Below are 9,915 nucleotides of genomic sequence, written 5' to 3'. Positions count from 1 at the left end.
CTTCTGATGAGGATCATGTAAAAAGCAAGTAATTTAAGGACAAAATCCACACATGGCAGCTCTTCTAATGAGAACTGATGCAAAGTTCAGGCCAGTGTGATTTATTTATACAGCCCAATAAAGGCACCATACAACATCGTCATCACAGACATGAAATGGATGTTCGTACAGAATGGAGCAGCGTAAGAGTTATCAGTCTGTAAACATAAATTAGTGGAACAAAGTCCAGATGCTGCCAAATAGCCCTGAGCCACACGACGTCTTTTCTAGCGTGAAAACCTGGAAAGAAGACAGAAATCACAAATGCACTGCAAGAGAAAGACTAAAGGAGCTGAATTGTACACTTCAGGCATTTGTGCATGAAGGATGAAACAAAGCAGACTTGGCACGAGATGCAGCAGCTTTCAGAGTTTAATTTCATCTGCAGTTTAAATGTGTAAAAAAAAAAGCACACAGCTTAATAAGGCTCTCGAAGCAGTTCAGTACAAGTAAAAAATTTAATGGAGCTCTCATCTGTAGGATGTTTCTGTGAGAATGACAGTCTGGACATCAGAAAAATCTGAATTTCCTCCCTCTTGTGGTAACTCATGGAATTTATTTCAAATAATAAGCAGAAGTTGTGTGTAATTCTGCCTTTTACCACTTGAGGGCACCAACAGCCAACACTAAAATAAAATCCCAGCAGCACACTGAGGAATATTTATTCAGTTGTGAAAGGCAGAAAAAAAGACTATTATGGTACCAGCATTTAAGATACATACACAGTATAGTCAGACATTAAACAGATGGAACTGACAGTGATCTGCTGCTGTAACAGCATTCGGTCTGCTGGTTTCAAGCTCAACCAGCCGATTTTGGAATCTGGCTGCAGGAATTTGCCTTTAATTTCAGTCAGTATCATGCACCCCGACACACTGCAAACTTGGAAGCTGGCTTTGCACATGATAAAACAGGGTTTTTTTTTTTTAATTGTCTAAACAATCAGTGCACATGGCAATGCAAGTTCCCTTGTTGCAACTGTCATTACCCAAAAAAACAACTAAAGCAGGTCCAAAAGCACACAAAGGCATGTGGATGGAGGTGTCCATGTGTCATTATGGACATATTTTATAATCAATAAAACTAGTATGTTGCATTAATTTTTTAAGTTATGTAACCTTTGCTAAATAGTGACACTCGTGGCATCAAATTACAATTACAGGACAATTGAAAAATATTAAAACACACAGAAACAGACATTAAAGCTGCACTAATCATATTTTTACATATCAAATGACTACGTATAATGCCAAACAGCTGGCTCATACAAAGAATAATCACCTAACTAAGAACTCTGCAGAGCTTCTTTTTTTTTTTTTAGCATCTTTTAGCTTGTTGTTTTGGTTTTCTGTCCCACAACTTGAAATGTTTTGGTTGTCGCTGATTTTATCAACCTAGTTTTTAGCAGCAGCTGTTTGCTGGACAAGTGACATAGTGTTGGTTTATCAGAAGGATGATGGAAAGGGTTAACAACTAGCTAGGGAACACAGTAAAGCATTTCACAGCTTAAGTGTCTCAGTAACTGGTGGAGACCAAAACAGAGCTAAAACTGAGATTTTGTTCATCAGACACAAACATGACAAAGTTGTACCGTATTTAGTGAGATTGGAAATAAGGAAGTGTTGGCTAACATATGACCTTTTTATGATGTCATTGGTGTATTTATAGGTGCTTTTGCAAGCCCCCAAACTCGGAGATATGCAGAAATATCTGTTATTAAGGCAAACGGATCCGTGTATATTATGGCAATTGGATTTTCCGTTCTGAAACGGGTATTGATAAACAAAAAATGAGTGGTTATTTGATTGTCGTTTTAAAATACAAAAATCAAAATTGAAATACAAGGCATTTTTCCTTTTCATGATCAAAAAGGGATATACGAAATTTTAAAAATGCTTTGATTTTCATTTTATATTTGGATTAAAGAAAAAGTAAAATCAGTAAGAGACAGAAACGAAAAATGTCAGTTTATTTCATTTTCTGAGTATGGAGCTAAACAGAGTACGGTGCATAGACTGTATATATATTTTTTCCATTAGTTTTCATGGTCAAAATAAGAGCTCAGGTGGCCTATCTTAATATAAATCAATATTGAAGTTTTTTATACCGCTTTAAAGTTTTCCAGTCAGGGGGAGGGGTTACTTGATTGACAGTCTGGTCTGGAGTAATTGACAGGTTGTCAGAAAGACACTCTGCTCTCCTGATTTGGATTAACTCTGATAGGATCACTGTTGGTTTAGTTGTCGTTGGAGCAGCAGAACCCTTTCCACAGACAGTTTTCCTGCTCGTTGGCTTGTCTAAACCAGTTTTCTGCCTGCAGTTTTCACTTACAGAAGGACAGACCAACTGTTTCAGCAGTTTATTATTCTCTGTTCAGCAGACAGGTGCTCTGCTTTGGAGTGAGACAATGTCATCAGTGATGTGGAGAGTGAAGTTTCCATTTCACCCAAAGCGTGCTTTAGGGCACCCAAGTCGGACTTGATGTTTGAAATACTGACCGACAGCTCATATTTAACTGTCTGTAGTTCGGTTTTGATGGATGTTAAATTTTCACTCAAAGCCGCCAGGAGCTGGGTCTTTAAAATAACCGCCGTCTCGTTACAGAATGAAAGTAGTAGTTCCTCCTTAAGGTCAGAGAGGGCAGCAGGTGAGGGCCTCTTCAAAAGAAGACGTAGTTGATGAAGGCATTCTGGAGCATGGCCAGAAAGACCACGACCAAGCAGTCTTGAGATTTTAGGCAGCGTTTCCCTGAGGTGGGTGTCAACGTGTTCACGGTCAGGTTTGTGGTAATCCGTTTTTTTTTTAAATGAAAAAAATATAGATTATAAATCAAAATGTAACGAAAGTACTCTGTGTATAACGCCATAGTATAGGATGTGGTTCAGAAAATGTCAAAGTACAGTATACTTTTCAAGAATAACATAGTATGGCCTGTAGTTCATAGTATAGCATGTCGGCAAAAAAAATCCCTAGATTATTATGTGTTTCAAAAAAACGTCATAGTTTAGTATGTCATCCAACAATGGATGAAAAACATCATAGTTTAATCTGTCATCAAAAAATGGACAAAAAAACTCAGAGTTTAGTATGTCGTCCAACAATGGACCAAAAACGTCATAGTTTAGTATGTCATCCAACAATGGATGAAAAACATCATAGTTTAATCTGTCATCAAAAAATGGACAAAAAAACTCAGAGTTTAGTATGTCGTCCAAAAATTGACAACAAACGTCATAGTTTAGTATGTCGTCCAAAAATTGACCAAAAACGCCATAGTTTATTTAGTATGTCATCCAAAAATGGACCAAAAACGTCATAGTATAGTATGTTGTCCAAAAATTGACAAAAGTCATTGTTTAGTATGTCGTCCAAAATATCAAACGTCATAATTTAGTATGTCGTCCAAAATGTCAAAAAACGTCATAGTTTAGAATGTCGTCCAAAATATCAAAACACATCACAGTTTAGTATGTCGTCCAAAATATGAAAAAATGTCATAGTTTAGTATGTCATCTAAAATATCAAAAACGTCATAGTTTAGCATGTTGTCCAAAATATCAAAAAAGTCATTGTTTAGTATGTCGTCCAAAATATCAAAAAACGTCATAGTATGTCGTCCAAAATATCAAAAAAGTCATAGTTTAGCATGTCGTCCAAAATATCAAAAAACGTCATAGTTTTTACATGTCGTCCAAAATATGAAAAAAACATCATAGTTACCTCCGCCAAGGAGGTTATGTGACACCCGGCATTTGTGTGTCCGTCTGTCTGTCTGTCTGTCTCTCTGTCTGTCTGTCAGCAAGATAACTCAGAAACGCCTGGTCAGATTCAGATGAAATTTTCAGGGGATGTGGACTACGGTAAGAGGAAGAGCTGATTTAACTTTGGTGGCAATCCGGAAAGGGTCCTGGATTCTGGATCACTTTGAATTTTTTAGAATGTGGTTTAGTATGTGGTCCAAAATATGACAAAAACATCATAGGTTAGTATGTCGCCCAACAAACTCGAGTAAGGTGTCCACATAGCTCAACTGGTTATGAAGGGGATTTGTAAACAGAACTGTGTCAAAGATGCCGGTTCAATTCCAGCTCTTCACTGCATGGGTTTCCTGTTTTCCTTTCTCCCTGTTGATTAATTAAAGAAAGCAATAAAATTGTTCATGAAAATACAATACTTCAATTTCTAAATCGTACATAAACGTATGTCAATACAATGTTCCATGGGAATGTCGATATCCTTGGCGGAGGTCTGCGCTCTCTGAGTCATAGTTTGGTATGTTGTCCAAAATGTAACTAAAACGTCATAGTTTAGTGTGTTGTCCAAAATGTGGAAAAAACGTCATAGTTTAGTATGTTGTCCAAAATGGGAGAAAAAATGTCATAGTTTAGTATGTCGTCCAAAATGTGGAAAAAACGTCATAGTTTAGTATGTCGTCCAAAATGTGGAAAAAACGTCATAGTTTAGTATGTTGTCCAAAATGAGACAAAAACGTCATAGTTTAGTATGTCGTCCAAAATGTGGAAAAAACGTCATAGTTTAGTTTGTCGTCCAAAAAATGACAAAAACATCATAGTTTAGTATGTCATGCAAAATGTGACAAAAACGTCATAGTTTAGTATGTCGTCCAAAATGACACAAAAAATGTCATAGTTTAGTATGTTGTCCAAAATTTCAGTAAAATGTCATATTTTCGTATGTTGTCCAAAATGTGACAAAAACTTCATAGTTTAGTATGTCATCCAAAATGTTCTAAATCGTACAAAAATGTATGTGAATACAACATGGGAATGTCAATATCCTTGGTGGAGGTCTGCGCTCTCTGAGTGCTTTTCTAGTTTAGTATGCCACCCAAAATTTTATGAAAAACATCATAGTTTACCATGTCATCCAACAATGGATGAGAAATGTCATAGTTACCTCCGCCAAGGAGGTTATGTGACAACCGGCGTTTGTGTGTCCGTCTGTTTGTTTGTTTGTTTGTTTGTTTGTGCGTCTGTTTGTCTGTCTGTCCCTCTGTCTGTCTGTCTGTCTGTCTGTCTGTCTGTTAGCAAGACAACTCAAAAACACCTGGGCAGATTCACATGAAATTCTGAGGGGATGTAGACTGGGCGGCTGTGGCTCAGGTGGTAAAGCAGGTCGTCCAATGATTGAAGGGTTGGCAATTCGATTCCCACTCTCGCCTAGTCATGTGCTGCGTGCCGAAGTATCCTTTGGCAAGATTCTGAACCACGAATTGCCTACCAGTGACTGTTCCACTGGTTCCACATCGTGATTGGACTGTACTTTGGTCTGATCCAATGCAGCTTCAGCTCCAGAGATGGTAGTCAGGACGAGTCAACGGAGGCCGGGTGGACGAAGGCATGCAGCCGAGTACAATCCAGAAAACAACAGAGGAGAGCAGCGGCCCAGGGCCAGAACAGAGTAGCATAGTATGTCTCTTGAAAAACATCATAGTATAGCCTTTGGAATGAAAAAAGCCATCATATACATCATATATTGTACAAATAACAAGTCAAAGGAAAGAGACAAACATTGTAGTAATTGTGGGCTGACTGATTTACTGATTGTCAGTATTTTATTTTTTACTGATTTATGGTAATAAATCATTTTTAAAAAGGATCTACTTTGGCTCTCAACCTTTATCTACCTGTGGTCGCTCTGTCTTCTGGAGTGATTTGATTGGTTATTCGTCATGAATAAAACTCCTTTAATTGAACATCTGTAAACAAAACAAAAAAGTATTAACAAAGTTATCTGTTAGAATTTGTGTTCTTCGAAGTTTAACTCCAAGATTTTAAATACTTTCATTTACTGAAAATGAATATCTCCTCCAAATGTCTCACTAATGATCATTATCAGCCTTAAAAACCCACAAAACACCCCTCTATACTGGACCACACTTAGTACAGTCCAGCCCCCCCTTCTATAAATCTGCTTGGAATCTTCCACTTCCTTTGTCAAAGTGGCCTTCTACCTGAACAGATTTTGTTGGAGCTCATGCAACAAACATTTTGGGTAACTGCATTTTAATATGGATAGATGGCACTGAATTAGAGTCTGTTTAAATGAGACTGAGTTCAGATGTGTAGCTCTATCATTAAATAGGAAATTATTTCTCAGAATTCACAGAGAAAAGTCTGAAATGTTTGCTAGGTTAGCGTCCCACATGTTATGTGGCTCAGCTAAAGCTAACTCTCTGCAACTTCTATCCAGAAGTTGCAGAGAGTTGCTTGTTGTTAAAATATCTTGCTAGAGGTGCTGAAGCTCAGAAAGTCTGAGATGTTTGTTCAAAATCAGCTTATTCTCAAGTCTTATCTGAACTGTCCTCTTTTGTTTGAACTTTCCCTAAACTTAGGAGTTAATGACAGAGCAGCAGGGGACACCCTGGACAGGTCGCCAGTCTGTTGCAGGACTACATATACAGACAAACAATCACACTCACATTCACACCTACGGGCAATTTAGAGTTATCAATTAACCTCAGCATATTTTTGGACTGTGGGAGGAAGCCGGAGTGCCCTGAGAAAACCCACGCATGCACAGGGAGAACATGCAAACTCCATGCAGAAAGATCCCAGGCCCACCCCGGGATTTGCACCGGGGTGGGCCTGGAAGGCCTGCAAGGCGAAAGTGCTAACCCAGGGGTGGCAACCCGCAGCTCCGGATCCGCATGCGGCTCTTTCAGCCCTCTGTTGTGGCTCTCTGTAACTTTGGAAAATAAATTGTTCTGCCTTTCAGGTGTGTTTCAATGCATTTTAATATAGAGTTTTATTGTGAAATTACCGCCCTTATTTTGATGTGTCACTCCACTGGATGGCTGCTGGGGTTTTCCCCTGTGACACCAGAGCGCAAAGTTGATGCAGAGAGACAACAGGGAGCATCCGATTCCCACACGTTTCATGCCTTTTTTTTGTTTTACTCCTGGAGAAGCAACGCCTGTAGTTTCATATCGTTTTGTACTCAAGAATGTCAAGCCTGTATATTAAAGCTCCACTCCAAGAAAGACACGTCTTGTCTTTGAGTGGTTTACCTTAGTACTCATGAGTACTAAGGTAAACTACGGATAATTGTCTTGCTCAGTATCTACTCTTTAATAAGGTAATACACGTTACTCGAAAGAACACGGCTCGATGTCCAGGCAGCAGGTCAGAGAGTCAGAGGAGTGTCATCTTGGAAAATAGGGCAGCGACTTAAGGGAGAAAAGTTATTAGCTTAAGATAAATACATAAATAGATTTTACAAGTTAAATAGACATTTGCAAAATATTGATTTCCAGCTAACATTACGTAACATATGAGGTCCAGGAGCAAAAATGACATTAACCAAGTAAGATAAATAATAGTGGTAGGAAACAATTAAAAAAATGAATCGATCTAATTAGAGGCTTTGTAATTAATTAATCACGACTGATTAACAAGGGCATAGAGATAAAAAAAGCGATATATGCAGTGTTGTCTTCATTTTAAATGCCAAAAGGATTTTGCAGCTCCCGGTGTTTTCTGTGGGAAACGGGTCGAAATGGCTCTTTGAGTGTTAAAGGTTGCCGACCCCTGTGCTAACCACTGCACTACTGTCACTAATCACTAATATATACCTATAGAGCACTAGATAGGCTAGCGCGCTGTCTTCTCTATATATCTCTGGTCTGACCAATCACTGCTCTGCTCCGTCCTCTGAGAATCTTGTTGTTGTTTGGCTCCTCCCTTGCTGATGACCACTTCCGGTCACAGAAAATGAAAAAAACTGACCTTTTTTTGTTTCTGTCTTACTGATTTTGTTTTTTGTTATTATAAATATAAAATGAAAATCAAAGCATTTTTTAAATTTTGTATATCCCCTTTTGATCATGAAAAGGAAAAACACCTTGTATTTCAATTTTAATTTTCGTATTTTAAAAACGAAAATAAACTAACCACTTTTTTTTGTTTTCAATACCCGTTTCAGAATGGAAAATCCAACTGCCAAAATATACAAGGACCCAAACGGTATCCAGTTAAAATAGACCTACTCTCTATTTAAGACTTGCTTTATAAAGTGTGAGCTCATAAATATATTCACAAACTAGAAAACTGCTTTTTACAAAGAAGAGAAAAAGAAAATTCTAAATAGCAGGTTTCCACAGTGTAAATTCAAATTTCACACTTTCCATAAAATGTGAAAATCTTCTTCAAACTCCTTCCTGTTTTTTTGTTTTGTTTTATATTGTTTTCCACCTCAGGGAAAGTCAGAGAAGCAGAAACAACACATCCAAGATTTTAAAACGAACGCATAAAACAGCTGAAAACCTCCAGTGTGAAACAAGTTACGTTGCAGTACAGGATGTTCCTCTACACTAAGATGTTCCCTGATAAGAACTGATCAATCTCCCCTTTTTCACTTTATGGTAAACGCTCATAAAATTCCAAAACAAGATGAACCCTGAGCTTTAGGATGTCAGAACGATCAGGATCCTCCCAAACGTAAACTTGAGCTGCTGACTTTCTCCCGTGGATTTCTCACGTTTCCAACACAAAGTCCTCCCATCCAGCGGTGCCTGACATGTGACTGCACCATGTGCCGTGTGGAGGCAGACACACTGTCTGCATCCTGGCACAAGAAGAGGGTTGGCAGGAGGATATGCATGTGTGAGGTCATCATACACACAAGCACATGCTCCACATCGCCATGGAAACAAGCATCTCCTCGCAGAGGCCAGATTCTTTTCTCTTTCTCTTTTTTTTGCACTTTCCGTTTTCCACTGAGGCCTCTGGGTTTGGCAAGTGAGAGATGTCAAATGAGGAATTTCATTCTAAAATGAGAGATTCAAAAACAGAACCACCTACTCGGAGAAAATGATTCATACCGAAGAAAGGATACACATTATATACATCTGCTGCTTTTTTGTTTCTAACACACCATAAACAGTGCATGCAGTGGTGGATAACGTATTACAACAATCATCAATAAAAAGGAGAATATATGAGTTTGCTTTATTTATAAAAGGCATTTCCTTAGTTTTAAGGTTGCCTATATATTTCTTCTTGTCAACAAATCCCAACTCAAGCTCAAACCAACAAGGAATTGTCACGATCTGGCATGTGAACCCAAGCAGCAGGCACAGACGAGTGGGTGAGATCAATAAAGATTTAATGAATAAATACGAACAGAAAGCACTAAATAAAGGAAGTGCGGGGAGGAGAAGGTAAACTGAACAAAACTAAACTAAGGGCGGACCCGAGGGCCAAGTAGAACTAAACATAAAACAATAACTAAACTACGGGGTAGGGAGACTCACGGAAGTCCTGGGTTTGGGGGGGTGGAAGCGGCGGAACAGCTGGAGCAGACAGAAAGAGGTGGCGAGGGCAGGGAAACAGGTAACTAGTCCAAAGGGGAGATTGAGTCCAGAAAGCAGCGTGCAGGAGATGAGGAACGGTGTGCAGGGTTTAGCAGAGTGCATCGTGGGCTTGGATGATGAGCAATGAACCGGCACTGGAGCTGTCGACAGATCCAGGCTTTATACTGAGTTGATTGTCCATTGAGTTCAGCTGAACTTCTCCTCAGCGGTTCCAAATTGACTGAATCAGAGCACTGGCACAGGGAGTGTGACAGGAATATGTCCTAGTCACAAGTACTCTTCTTTAGTTTATTCCCCTGTGTCCAAAATCTATTAAAAATATGTCAGAGATTCACACTGTTGCCCCAGATGACATGTATCTTCATCTTGGAAAATATGGGCCCAATATATGTGTTTATATAGAAATGATCCCAGCTTCAACTCCCAGTTTCTGTAAGGCAAACATCACTGCACATGATCAAGAACGTTTTTGTGTAAAGTTACTAGGCTTCTTATTGGAACCTGGTAAGTTTAAGAAATCTGTCAAACTTGGGTCAAGATCT

The sequence above is a fragment of the Acanthochromis polyacanthus genome, chromosome 16 (assembly GCF_021347895.1).
Source record: "Acanthochromis polyacanthus isolate Apoly-LR-REF ecotype Palm Island chromosome 16, KAUST_Apoly_ChrSc, whole genome shotgun sequence".
NCBI classification, from domain to species: Eukaryota; Metazoa; Chordata; class Actinopteri; family Pomacentridae; genus Acanthochromis; species Acanthochromis polyacanthus.
This window is presented reverse-complemented; position numbering follows the sequence as displayed.